This window comes from Thalassophryne amazonica, chromosome 11 (assembly GCF_902500255.1).
Source record: "Thalassophryne amazonica chromosome 11, fThaAma1.1, whole genome shotgun sequence".
In the NCBI taxonomy this organism is placed as follows: domain Eukaryota; kingdom Metazoa; phylum Chordata; class Actinopteri; order Batrachoidiformes; family Batrachoididae; genus Thalassophryne; species Thalassophryne amazonica.
The window spans coordinates 72,636,926-72,651,578 of NC_047113.1; the positions used below are offsets into that span (position 1 = coordinate 72,636,926).

At 41.0% G+C, this 14,653-nt stretch overlaps 1 long non-coding RNA gene across 1 annotated transcript; it reads left to right on the top strand.

Moving 5' to 3' along the window:
* The first annotated feature begins 429 nt into the window (after nucleotides 1–429).
* LOC117520591 lies at nucleotides 430–11,936 on the top strand. Its single transcript, XR_004563695.1, has 5 exons — nucleotides 430–675; nucleotides 2,967–2,973; nucleotides 3,734–3,738; nucleotides 7,250–7,258; nucleotides 11,915–11,936. It is a non-coding gene; the product is annotated as an uncharacterized LOC117520591 (long non-coding RNA).
* The last annotated feature ends 2,717 nt before the right edge of the window (nucleotides 11,937–14,653 follow it).

Consider the following 14,653-nt stretch of genomic DNA (forward strand, 5'->3'; position numbering starts at 1 on the left):
ATTTTCAGCGTATGTGCGGTTCTACTGTGAGAGACAGAATAAAAAAATAAAAAATAAAAATAAAAAAAAACAGCAAATCACACTGTATGAGTTTTAAATAATTTATTTGCATTGCATTGCATGAAAAAGGTATTTGATACATTAGAAATACAGAACTTAATACTTGGTACAAAAACCTTTGTTTGAAATTACAGAGACTAAATGTTTCCTGTAGGTCTTAACAAGGTTTGCACACACTGCAGCAGGGATTTTGGCCCACTCCTTCATACAGATCTCCAGATCTTTCAGGTTTCTGGCCTGTCTCTGGGCAGCACGGAGTTTCAGCTCTCTCCAGAGATTTCCTATTGGATTCAGGTCTGGAGACTGGCTAGGCCACTTCAGGACCTTGATGTGCTTCTTACAGAGCCACTCCTTGGTTATCTGGGCTGTGTGCTTTGGGTCATTGTCATGTTGGAACACCCAGCCACGACCCATCTTCAGTGCTCTGACTGAGGGAAGGAGGTTTTTGGCCAAGATCTCGCGATACATGGCTCCGTTATCCTCCCCTCAGTGTGGTGCAGTCGTCCGGTCCCCTGTGCAGAAAAGCATCCCCAAAGCATATGTTTCCACCTCCGTGCTTCACAGTAGGGATGGTGTTACTGGGGTTGTACTCATCCTTCTTCTTCCTCCAAACACGTGGCATTTTTACCAAAACGTTCTATCTTGGTCTCATCTGACCACATGACTTTCTCCCATGACTCTTCTGGGTCATCCAGATGGTTACTGGCAAACATCAGACGGGAATGGACATGTGCAGGCTTGAACAGGGGTACTTTGCATGCGGTGCAGGATTGTAATCCATGACGGTGTAGTGTGCTACTAATGGTCCTCCTTGTGACTGTGGTCCCAGCTCTCTTCAGGTCATTGACCAGATCCTGGCATGTAATTCTGGGCTGATTCCTCACCATCCTCAAGATCATTGATACCCCACGTAGTGAAATCTTGCAGGGGACCCCAAACCGAGGGAGATTGACTGTTGTCTTGAACTCCTTCCATTTTTTGACAGTTGCACCAACAGTAGTAGACTTCTCACAAAGCTGTTTGGCTATTCTCCTGTAGCCCATTCCAGCCTTGTGAAGGTCTATAATTTTACCTCTGGTGATCTTACACAGCTCTTTGGTCTTGGCCATTGTGGAGAGGTTGGGGTTTGTTTGTGTGTGCACGTGTCTTTTAGGTGTATACCTAATGAGTTCGAACAGGTGCAGGTAATACAGATAATGAGAGGAGAACAAGAGGGCTTCTTAAAGGAGAACTAAGAGGTCTGTGAATGCCAGAATTCTAATGTATCAAATACCTTTTTCATTCAATGAAATGCAAATAAATTATTTAAAACTCATACAGTGTGATTTCCTGGATTTCTTTTTTTTTTTTAGATTCTGTCTCTCACAGTAGAACTGCACATATGCTGAAAATGTCAGCCTCCTCCATAATTTGTAAGTGGGTGAACTTGCAAAATCACAGTTGTATCAAGTACTTTATTTCCCCACTGTAACAACATAGACTTTAGCAGTGAAGCATAAATTAAACAGACATAACATGGGAAGACCTGATGGGGTAAGGCACATAGTCATTGTCATGGTGTGTCTGTGTCGGACAACACTTTCACAGTTGGATTTATGTTGTCAATTTCAGGTTTCGATTGATAGCACCTTTCCTTGCCTGTTTTTGCTTTCTGTACTTCCACTTCTGCACCCACCGGTTTGTTATTTTCCACGATTAGTCCCGCATGCTATAAACCACTACATCTTAAGCACTAGATCTGCTCACGGTGTCTTCTCCTAGTGATCCCTCATTGCCGACCAGTGTAGAGTAGACTAGGTAAACAACTCTAAGGACAGACTGACAGCATTTTCATGTACTGAACTTTACCGACATTACCATTTTACATGTCAGTGTTGCTGCTAATTTGAAAACTGTTACTTTTCGTAAGTGTTGATTTATGCAAATACATTAAATCACTGGCTGTAAAGCAACTCCTTTCTTGTGGTTTTATTAATGATGTCAATGATTAGTTGACATTAATTCTCATGATATGACTGTCACGTTAAAAAATCTGATGTCATGCAACCCCTATTATTTGCATCCCACCCTACTCCTCATTATGCAAACTGATGGCTACAATTCAGTTGAAATAAATTTGATGGTTGAAATACATAATTTTCTCCTTTGTTCCCATCTGTCACATTACTCTGGACTCCACAAAAAGCTTGTCATGAACTCCTGTTGGATTCTGGATTGCATAACAATAAAGAGTCTGTCCAGTTTTTTGTTTTGTTTATATATAAATTGTCATAAATTGGTGACTGTGTAGGTCCTCAGTCATCCAGGCAAAGATCTGAAGCTCCCTAAAGTTATTTGAGGAAACTGGACCTCGTGTTTAACTGGGAAATGTTTTGCCACTTATCCAAGTAGCAAAACAGTCTGGGGTAATAGTGGTTAGGGAAAACCTGGTTGTACTTCTTCAGGATGGGGTCCTCCATTGTTAGTTGCAAACGATTGTAAGAGTGAACAATGGCCCCAGTTTTGTGACCTCCAGTGAAACAAGTCCAGTTTCCTCGAATAACTTAAGGAAGCTTCAGTTACAGGTGGTGGTTTTCCTGGTTGTTATTTATTTTGATGTATTTATGCCTGTTGCCTTTTATGATTTCTTTATTCTATTTGTCTTTGGTTCCACCCCCACCAAATAAATTCATACTTCACCATGCGTGTTTGGCTGTTCTACTGTTTCCCAGTTCTTAATGCAATACCATCCTCACTTACTAGGCCAAACACATTTATAGCACTATAGTTACTTCTAGATGAACCAATAGCAAAGCTTCTTAGAACACAGTCATAGAACTGGAATTATATCTGGTCTAACCAATAGCAAAGATTGCTGGTGAACTGTATGTGTATTGATAAAACTAGAGTTACATCTTGATAACTAGGGCATGTGTACCTACATTGGACCAGTCCGAAAATTCAACCACCACCCAGTCTTAATTCATTATAAGGTTATTATGTCATTGTGATGTCGAAATAACACGAGCAGATGAATTCTCGTGTGGCAAGTAATTTTGAGATAATGATGTAATAGCCTTGTATGGAATTGAAAAAGGTGGTGGTCCAAATTTGGTGCAGGTCTAATATAGGTGCACTGTTGTATGGCTGGGGGTGCCTGGCTGCCTTTTGTTTCTGTCTTCTGTTCTGTCTTTTGTTTTTCCTTCCAGGTGGCTTGCGTTTAGGACTGAGTGGCTGTGTGGCTGAGTTATCAGGACCTCACCCTGATCACCTGAAGCTTGTTATGTGCAGCTCGTCAGGACTCACAGCTGTGGTGCATCTTTATGGATTGGGGCATGGTTGCATTTAAGGCTGGAGTACACAGTGTGTATTTGCCAGAGACTCGACCTTGTGACCAGACGGGTGAGATCGTCATCTTGAGAGCCATCTCATCATCATGGATGCAGAGACCGTCCAGGTTTGATGCCATGGTCTGTGAAAGAGGAGGGGGTGAGGTCTCACGCTCGTCAGCACACTTCCTGAGGTACTTTAGGTTTTGTGACTAACATTAGTACAGTCAGTAAATGTGGTGTCCCTCACACCTTATTATATTGAGCTGTTATGTTAGTCGTTTATTCAGCTGCCACTGCAGTGAAGAATGTGAACTGGGTGTTCCATGCCTGCAGGGTGGGAAGCTGATTAGTGATTAAGCCAGGAAGTGTTTGCTGTTTATGTACACCTTTGAGTGGTCTCTCTGTGTGTGGAGTGTGGACTCACATGATGGTTTCTTCTTTCACAGACTCGGTTTGTCGCGGCCATCTGGGGGGTGTCGGCGGGGTCCTTGGGTCCGAACTGTTTCTGGCTCCGGACCATTAGTGCTGCTGGGAGCACACCGGCATTCCACCACGCCAGACCGCGCACTTATTTGTTTGTATTTTGCACATCACTGTTATGTTATTAAATTCAGTTATCCTTTGTACCGTGCTCTGCTTATTTTATACTGGGTCCTTCAAACGCTGGTCGGTTCTCCGTCCTGCGTCCGACACATAACATGCACTTCCTGTTTATTCCATCACTCAATTCATGCAGTCTTCAGGCAGTACTAATAATCAAAAACGTCAATGGGATCAACCGCACTGTCACTTTGGAAGACAGTAATTTAATTTAAGTTTAAAGGAGCTTTCATATATAACATGTAACATATACACCCCTGGCAATAATTATGGAATCACCGGCCTCGGAGGATGTTCATTCAGTTGTTTAATTTTGTAGAAAAAAAGCAGATCACAGACATGACACAAAACTCAAGTAATTTCAATTGGTAACTTTCTGGCTTTAAGAAACACTATAAGAAATCAGGAAAAAAAAATTGTGGCAGTCAGTAACAGTTACTTTTTTAGACCAAGCAGAGGGAAAAAAAATATGGAATCACTCAATTCTGAGGAATAAATTATGGAATCACCCTGTAAATTTTCATCCCCAAAACTAACACCTGCATCAAATCAGATCTGCTCGTTAGTCTGCATCTAAAAAGGAGTGATCACACCTTGGAGAGCTGTTGCACCAAGTGGACTGACATGAATCATGGCTCCAACACTAAAAGATGTCAATTGAAACAAAGGAGAGGATTATCAAACTCTTAAAAGAGGGTAAATCATCACGCAGTGTTGCAAAAGATGTTGGTTGTTCACAGTCAGCTGTGTCTAAACTCTGGACCAAATACAAACGACATGGGAAGGTTGTTAAAGGCAAACATACTGGTAGACCAAGGAAGACATCAAAGCGTCAAGACAGAAAAATTAAAGCAATATGTCTCAAAAATCGAAAATGCACAACAAAACAAATGAGGAACAAATGGGAGGAAACTGGAGTCAACGTCTGTGACCGAACTGTAAGAAACCGCCTAAAGGAAATGGGATTTACATACAGAAAAGCTAAACGAAAGCCATCATTAACACCTAAACAGAAAAAAAACAAGGTTACAATAGGCTAAGGAAAAGCAATCGTGGACTGTGGATGACTGGATGAAAGTCATATTCAGTGATGAATCTCGAATCTGCATTGGGCAAGGTGATGATGCTGGAACGTTTGTTTGGTGCCGTTCCAATTAGATTTATAAAGATGACTGCCTGAAGAGAACATGTAAATTTCCACAGTCATTGATGATATGGGGCTGCATGCCAGGTAAAGGCACTGGGGAGATGGCTGTCATCACATCAATAAATGCACAAGTTTACGTTGATATTTTGGACACTTTTCTTATCCCATCAATTGAAAGGACATTTGGGGATGATAAAATCATTTTTCAAGATGATAATGCATCTTGCCATAGAGCAAAAACTGTGAAAACATTCCTTTCAAAAAGACACATAGGGTCAATGTCATGGCCTGCAAATAGTCCGGATCTTAATCCAATTGAAAATCTTTGGTGGAAGTTGAAGAAAATGGTCCATGACAAGGCTCCAACCTGCAAAGCTGATCTGGCAACAGCAATCAGAGAAAGTTGGAGCCAGATTGATGAAGAGTACTGTTTGTCACTCATTAAGTCCATGCCTCAGAGACTGCAAGCTGTTATAAAAGCCAGAGGTGGTGCAACAAAATACTAGTGATGTGTTGGAGCGTTCTTTTGTTTTTCATGATTCCATAATTTATTCCTCAGAATTGAGTGATTCCATATTTTTTTCCCTCTGCTTGGTCTAAAAAAGTAACCTTTACTGACTGCCACAATTTTTTTTCTTGATTTCTTATAGTGTTTCTTAAAGCCAGAAAGTTGCCATTTGAAATGACTTTAGTTTTGTGTCATGTCTGTGATCTGCTTTTTTTCTACAAAATTAAACAACTGAATGAACATCCTCTGAGGCCGGTGATTCCATAATTTTTGCCAGGGGTTGTATAACATATGGAACCAGCAACAACGAGTTTAAACACCAAATTCAGGTTCCAAATTTGGACTTGACTCAGAAACTGACTCTTAAGTTGCTTCCAAAAAAGCACATTCACTGATGATCTTTCATTCTCACGGAGGCACGATGAGGCAGATGCTTGATGGGAAAATCTGCCAAATGAGGGAACTCAGCCAATGAAGCGAGCTAGAAATAAGTACATCACTTTGGTGTGCAGCACACTCCTGAAAACACTACATGCCAAGCGTGAAGTACCACATGCCAGAATGCACACAACAGCGCAGGTGCACCAGAAGTACCCGTGAGCGTAATTCAACCTACACTGAAAGTTTATTAGTGACAGAGGCAGAGTCAGACAGAACATTTAACAGACGGCTGACATTTAAAAATATAAATGCAGAAAGGTTTAAAATCTCTCTGTACAGTGGCAGTGAGGTGGCACAGTTTGCACTCTTGCCTAACAGAAAGAAGACCCTGAGTTCAGTTCCCACTTTCTTTCTGTGTGGAGTTGGCATGTTATTCCTCTGTCTGCGTGGATATATTTTGGGTACTCTGGAATGTCCACATATTGATGGCTGAAGGAAACCGGTCTCTTTTAGACACGTTACAGTTTTTCTCAATTGCTAAAACACATTTCTTGAAACTCCACCCATTTTATCAAAACCTTAAACACAAATCCAAAATTCTAACTATATTCTCAAAACCCCATCATTTTCTATCATAATCAAACTATCAGCTCAAAATGAGTAATCCTGAAAGAACATTTGTTAGACACTACATTAACTAATTTTAGGACACAGCATCCAGGGCATGCAGTTAGTTTTTCACAATTGCTAAAACACAAAACCCAGTTCTCTAAACCAAATGATCAGTCCCTTAAAAATATCTAATAAAGCTGGCCCCCTCTTGCCAAAACCATAAACCAATATTTCACATGAAGCCACAATTCACAAAACCTCATCCTCCTTTTCTCATAACTCTAAACACATTTTGTCTTGTTAAAACACAAGTTGCAAAAAACACTGCTCAAATTCTCACGTTAAAGCTCATGTGATGCAAATTCGCAGTCAGCAAAATTTAAACAATGAACACACCTGGCTTTATTCACTAAACACAACGACTCAAAGCTGATGTTGCAAATGATGTGACCACACCTATAGAGGCCAGTTCAGAATGCACAGTAAGTATGCAAACAACTACAATTGACGAAGGCAGAGGAAGAGGAGTTTAATCAGAGGAGGGAGAGGAACAGACCAAGGAGGGAGAGGAGTAAGGAGGGACAGCAAGACGACCACGGACCGTCATTACGGACGAGATGAGAGCAACAGTCAGACCATGTCGATGTCCATGGCATGTCAATAACTGAAGCAGGATAAAGAGTTCATCCTAACCTGAGTAGGTTCTCAGTGGCCACCATTATCCAGACATTCAGAGAACAGGTAGGGGAAGCCAGGGCACAGTGGATCAGAAATGTTGTTTTGAGGCAGCATAAACACATTATGCATAGGTTTATGTCAGTCTATTGTGGATTTAATACAGCCCGTTATTATTTAGAAGGCTGTGTTATTTATGTCTCCAAGTGTAATTTACAGGTGTTTAAAATCAATTTTAAAAGTTTTGATTCACTGTGACCTGGACACTAAATCACGGGCCACAGTGCATCAGTATCCAGGGCACAGCAAATTAACTTAGTACATAATGAAAAAATGCGATTTTAAAGATTTCTTCAAAATTATTAAATATATGCTGATGTATATACAAACTATAATCCGGCAAACCAGCTATGTAATGTGTGAGTGTCGTATATAGTGATATAAGTCCTTTAGAAACTATTATGAATACAACTGTCATAAGTTCTGTTCAACCGTGAAAACGGTTGTTTATATACACAAATTCTAGAAATAATTCATGGAAAAATAAATGTATAAGCTTCAAAAAGTAGTATTTGTCATCCACTTGATACTGGGGCTAAGTAAATCACTTTCTAGACTGATTCATTGTGCCCCAATTCACTGTGCCCCGGGTGCATGTGCCACACATGAGTCATGTTATCAAATAGCTGATAGTCTGGAGAAGACATAACACATGCTCATCAGTTGGATGGGGTCGTCTTCTAACTAATAATTTTTTTTGGGCCACCTTTCCTCTGTTGTGAGAAATAAATATAAAGACACTGACATCCACAAAATTTACTTTTGATAGGAAAAAACTGACTTGCCACTTAGTTTTACCCTTAATGTATAAAAAAACACTAATTTATAAGGGGGATGTCTTTATGCATAAAAATATGGCATAACCTCTGCAAATATATATGTGCTTTTGCAGATATAGCTACTGATTCACTGTGCCCCCTGATTCAGTGGGCCTCAGTTTCCCCTACTGTACTGTATTGCTGTGTTGGTCACTACAGTACATTTTTTTTATTATAGTGGAGTAGGTTTCATCTCAGTATCTCTGCTGTACAAATAGATTGCAAAACATGTCCATTGATGTTTCTGTTGAGTGCATGTTTTATTTAGAGTACATGAAAATTCAATAAGGTATGTCTTCTATAATACATTCCAATTCTAAGGTAGAACTCTACTAGTGTATACTAAGGTATATCTAAATATCTAAAAAAGAACAGTAGAATAGAGTAGAGCCACTTAGGTGCCTGGTCTTGAGAACCAGGGATGGTAGGTTTGTACAATTGTACATGTACAATTCAGTACTCTAAAATGCATGTTAGTTTTTCTGGAGTTGAAAGAATGCCACATGGAGGTTAGGTTAAGGTTAATTTAATTTATTCCAGACATGTCAAAAACCACATGAACAAAACATTATAAATACACCACATCTACATATCTTTAACACCAAAGAGATTTAAATATATCTTATACATATACACACGTTTAAGCATATACGTATAACCCATTTAAAGTAATTTTTTTCCCTTTTCTTTTTTCATTTTTCCTTTTTGTGAAAATACATTTACAAATAAAAATAAAGGTAATCAATAGTAAATTAAATAAATATGTTCCCAATGTTTATACCCATGTTTAGCTATACGAGGGCTGTCCGTAAAGTATAGGTCCTTTTTATTTTTTTCAAAAACTATATGGATTTCATTCATATGTTTTTACGTCAGACATGCTTGAACCCTCGTGCGCATGCGTGAGTTTTTCCACGCCTGTCGGTGACGTCATTCGCCTGTGAACACTCCTTGTGGGAGGAGTCATCCAGCCCCTCGTCGGAATTCCTTTGTCTGAGAAGTTGCTGAGAGACTGGCACTTTGTTTGATCTAAATTTTTTCTAAACCTGTGAGACACATCGAAGTGGACATGGTTTGAAAAATTAAGCTGGTTTTCAGTGAAAATTTTAACAGCTGATGAGAGATTTTGAGGTGATTCTGTCGCTTTAAGGACTTTTCACGGTGCGAGACGTCGCTCAGCGCTCTCAGGCAGCGTCATCAGCCTGTTTCAAGCTTAAAACCTCCACATTTCAGGCTTTATTGACCCAGGACGTCGTGAGAGAACAGAGACGTTTCAGAAGAAGTTGGTTTCAGCATTTTATCCGGATATTCCACTGTTAAAGGAGATTTTTTTTTAATGAAAGACGTGCGGACGGGTCTGCACGTCGGGACGCAGCCGACGCGGCGCGGCGGCACAGGAAAAACACCTCCGTGTTGATAACCATTTGTTAAAATCCAGTTGGCTTTTGATGGCTTTCAGTGGAGTGAGTATATGAGAAATTGTTTATCAGCTGGAGATGTTCCAACTTGTCCTCAAGGCTTCCAACAAAGGTGTTTTTCCTGTGGCGGAGCGTCGCGGCGGCTGCGAGTCGACGCTGCAATCCGCCCGCACGTCTTTCATTAAAAAAATCTCCTTTAACAGTGGAATATCCGGATAAAATGCTGAAACCGACTTCTTCTGAAACTTCTCTGTTCTCTCACGACGTCCTGGATCAACAGAGCCTGAAATGTGGAGGTTTTAAGCTTGAAACAGGCTGATGACGCTGCCTGAGAGAGCTGCACGACGTCTCGCACCGTGAAAAGTCCTTAAAGCGACAGAATCACCTCAAAATCTCTCATCAGCTGTTAAAACTTTCACTGAAGACCAGCTTAATTTTTCGAACCATGTCCACTTCGATGTGTCTCACAGGTTTAGAAAAAATTTTGATCAAACAAAGCGCCAGTCTCTCAGCAACTTCTCAGACAAAGGAATTCCGACGAGGGGCTGGACGACTCCTCCCACAAGGAGTGCTCACAGGCGAATGACGTCACCGACAGGCGTGGAAAAACTCACGCATGCGCACGAGGGTTCAAGCATGTCTGACGTAAAAACATATGAATGAAATCCATATAGTTTTTGAAAAAAATAAAAAGGACCTATACTTTACGGACAGACCTCGTATACCCATACGATGCACATATAATATACCTACACACACACATATACATATGAATACATGTACACCCATTCTAACATGTCTGAAAAAGGGAAGGAAGAAGTATAACTTATTTAATCCCACCATTCTCCAGTGTTCATTAATTACCCTCGATAATCATCCTGGTTCCTGTAAGTCATGCAGTGTTGTGTTACAGACAGCAATTTTTTTGTTTGTTTGTTTGTTTGTTTGGTTTTTTAGACATAAGGAGGGTTGGTATATTTACAATGGCACATGAAGTCCTCATTAGATTTGATTACATAGAACTTTAATAATCTTTTTGGAAGACTCTCTCAGGGAAATTGAGGTTCCAGCAGCATTGGATAGCAGCACAGAGGATAAGAAGCACACAGAGTACCCAAGGTAAAAAGAAACTGCAAAATGTATAAATATAAATAGCAGAAATACTGCTCGCTACTGGCTAATACTGCTCCTCTCCTTCCCGTCTTCTGTCTTCCTGTTACTCCTCTTCCCCCAAGTAAGGAGTTGTACAGTCTGATGGCCTGAGGGACAAAGGATTTTTTTTCAGTCTGTTGGTCCTGCACTTGGGAAGGAGCAGTCTGTGGCATTGCAGCTATGGTTTGAGAGAACACCAAAATCAGATTCCGAGAAATCAAGGAGAGTGTCATTGTTGACAGTGTCAACTTTGAGAAAACTGATAATGTCAGCTGGACCACAGAGTTTTTCAGCACCAAAGGGTGTGCATGAAGCAGACCTATACTGTATCCTTTGTGCACAACATCGAATGAAAGATCTGCATTACAAGTATGTGCAAGTAAGTATACATCCTGTGGGTGTACATACTGTGCTGCTCAGTGGCCTACAGTATTGTGCTGTACTAGTGTATTGTGAGAGGTGGTGGATGAGGAGGAAGGGGAAAAGAAAGATGTCTGTTAGAACTTTCAGTTCAGTTCACAATTTGTTAATGTCATACTTGATCAAAACGGGAAAGTATTCTATACTCACAACAGCTGCCTTCTCTGCTGCACTTTCTGCTACTGTATATGTGATGTTGCTAATACTCATCAGGAGCCCTACAGCCAATTAGAAACCTTAAAGCTGCAGCCATGAGACCTTGTTCTCTGGGTCCCTCCCACGGCCATCCTTTAAGAGTGCATGGCAAGCATGTACCCTATTTTCCCCACCTCCACACACAAATACATGAGATGTGGCATCCCAAGCCCAAACATGGGGACCTGGCTTCAACCCAGGCAAGCCAGTATGCTGCTACAGCCCCCCAGGCTGCGAACATGAGAGGGGAGACAAAGAACAATATATGCCTTGGAAAAAAAAAAAAAAAAATCAAATAAAAGTCTAGCAAACTGGAGGCAATGTCATTATGTTAATCTATTGACTTTCTATGATTAAAAAAAAAAAACAAAAAAACAATAAAATAATTAAAAGATTCTGTGAAAGGCCTTTAATGAATCATTTCCTGCTTTGCAATGTCAAACAGGTACATGCAGGAGAGGTAAGAAGCCAATTAAGAACTCCTTATTTTATGTTTACCGTGATATTCCTTATGTGCAAATAAATGAAATGTCTACATAGTTATTGTAACTGGAAAGAAGGTTTTTTTTTTTTTGTTGATTAATATGGTTCATTAGATGGCTTCATTTGCCACTTTATGTTGCAGCTTTGTGCAAAAATTGTTCATTAATGACAATCGAATTAGAAATGTTTTTATAACAATTAGAAACAGATCAACTAAATTATCACATATTTACTAACTGAACGACAAGCAAAATTCTTGTTTCGATGTTTCTGTATCTTCTTTAGAGTTCATCTGTGGTTCGATCAGTTGCTTGAGGGTGATTTCAAAAAAGCCACATGCGCATTGCACAAAGCTGTGCTATTGATAATAAGCATCAAAAGCAAAGTAAGGTAAGATGTAAAACTTTTGTTGAGGCACAAATCTGTTTCCTTCATGAGCATCTGTTCACCATCAAAACATGTACAAGGTTTGACTACTGAATTGGTAGCAGGATTGTTGTGAAAGTGTAGTGACACGGACCCACAACAGGGGGCGCAAATGAACGGTCAATAGATGAGCCAAAAAGTAACAATTTAATGTTGTGAAGGTGCACAACGAATATACAGACAATCTCAGAATGTGCTAACAGTCAATCCACAAAGGTGACGTGTGGGCAGGCTCGAGGATAGAAGACGTCTGTCCTGAGAAGAGCCGGAACCACACGATTTCCGCCGCCACCGAACCTGGTGAATACTGGAGCCGCCAAGTCCCGAATTCCCAGGTGATCACCGTCCCCGACTGTCGGATCTGGTACTGCTGGCGAAGAACAAAGACAGTCAAGTGTGGGTGTGTGTACACCCCGTAACAACAACGGTGGGAATGCCACCTCCACCTCTAACACACACTCGTGCAGCGTCTGTTTAACCACTTATCTGACGGACGTAGGACGAAACAGTCGCGATCCACGCCGGTCCTCTGGTTGACAGCTGCAAAACAATAGCTCTTAGAATCAAATAATACAGGCAGAGACAATTACCTCCATAGAAGTACGATATCTCGGCGATGAGGTGGAGATGACGTCTGGGTTTTATGGAGTGAGATGATGAAGAATGAGTGACAGCTGTCAGGAAATAATGAGTGACAGCTGTCACTCCCGGCTGTGTCCGTGGCGGCAGCGCCCTCTCGTGCCTGAAGCCCGCACTTCAGGCAGGGCGCCCTCTGGTGGTGGGCCAGCAGTACCTCCTCTTCTGGCAGCCCACACAACAAGGATTACCTGTTTAGTCACTATAAAGTCCAGAATGTACTTCTGTACTGCTTCATGTTTCACACGACAAGGGAAATATAATCAATTGAGTGCTGTTCTGTTGCACTTGGAACTCTGAAAAAACGCATAGTTAATACCCCTTTAATTTGGAATTCCAAGTCAGAAAATCTGGCAAGATCTGTGTTGACTGAGGTTGCCTATCTAAAATCACAGAAATATGGGAGCAGAATTTTCTTTTCATCTGAATGGAATCTGATGGGTTCTGATGTTGAGATGTGGGCCTCTGTTTCACTGTTTTTTGTTACTGCAGAAAAGCACTCGTCATTTTTCCCTTAATAGATATACTGGAATGCATATTAGATTGGACACTGGAAGCACAGACTCTAAATTATTGACTTTTGACGTATAGTGGAATGAAGCACTATCCCTCCACGAACACATCATCTCTGCTGCTCTTTGGAAGAAGCTGATTTACCGTTGTTGTTGGGTGATGGTGTTATGTCAACTGAGGTGCTTGCTGATGAAATCAAACATCAAGAAATGTAGTGAAATTTCAACATGCAATGACGCCAGAAAAGCAGAAATACCTGTACCAAACATTACTTTGGGAGACTCAGAGAAGGTGTACTGCATTTTGGCCATGTGGTGCATTTTCTGGTTATGATCCAGCACACAGGTGCCTCAGTGCAGACAACCCCAGCAACTGGGAGAGCTAAGGAGATGCCCACTTATCACCTCACTGTGACGAGAGGTGGGGATGGACTGGTTGTTGTGCAGGACCAAGGACTTTTCCATATTGTGGTGGATGCAATGCACCGCACCAGCGCATGCTGCAATACCTGATATAAAAGTCTATGTAACTTCACTTCATCATATGTTAACACTAACACTGTGAAAATTGTATGCTTTGGGCTTCTTCTCCTTGCCTCATGTAGCGCTGCCCGAGTGGCAACATACAACTATTTAGATGACCAGCAAAACATCGGTCAAGACAACATAAACAAGTAGTAGTAAAATAATCAGGCCTAAAGCCCAGGTCCCACCAAATAATGAACAGTGAATAATGAGCCATACAGCATGCTTTTTTTTTTTTTTTTTGGTACGAGAGAAGGGTTTCAACAATTGTGGGAGAATAGCGGTTCTGACAGGCAGAATATATGGTTAATGAGGCTCATCTCAGAGTGTGTCACTAATTTCAAGAAGTTCAAAATTCAGCATCAACAGCTTGGGGCAGTTTGTGTGTGTGTTACTACAAGGACAAACAAGGACTTTAGAGGCGTGTGTGGTGAGGACAAGGCTGCTAAAAGCCCATTATCCAAGCGCCTGGCAGCTATGAGGACCCGGAGAGGTTATTTTGGAGAGGCTCAGCCCTCTTGCACACAATTCCACCTGTTTTGTGCTCCAGATGCTGTATATAAAATTATTTTGTAGCAGATTAATAATTTTCTGTCAGAGCTTGGATGTTGAAAACACCTCTTATCACTTGTGGAATCAGAGAGGACTGTTTCATCTGAACCCTTTTTGTCCCTCTTTCTCCTGCTCCATGAAGTGAAGAACATATTTTGGAAC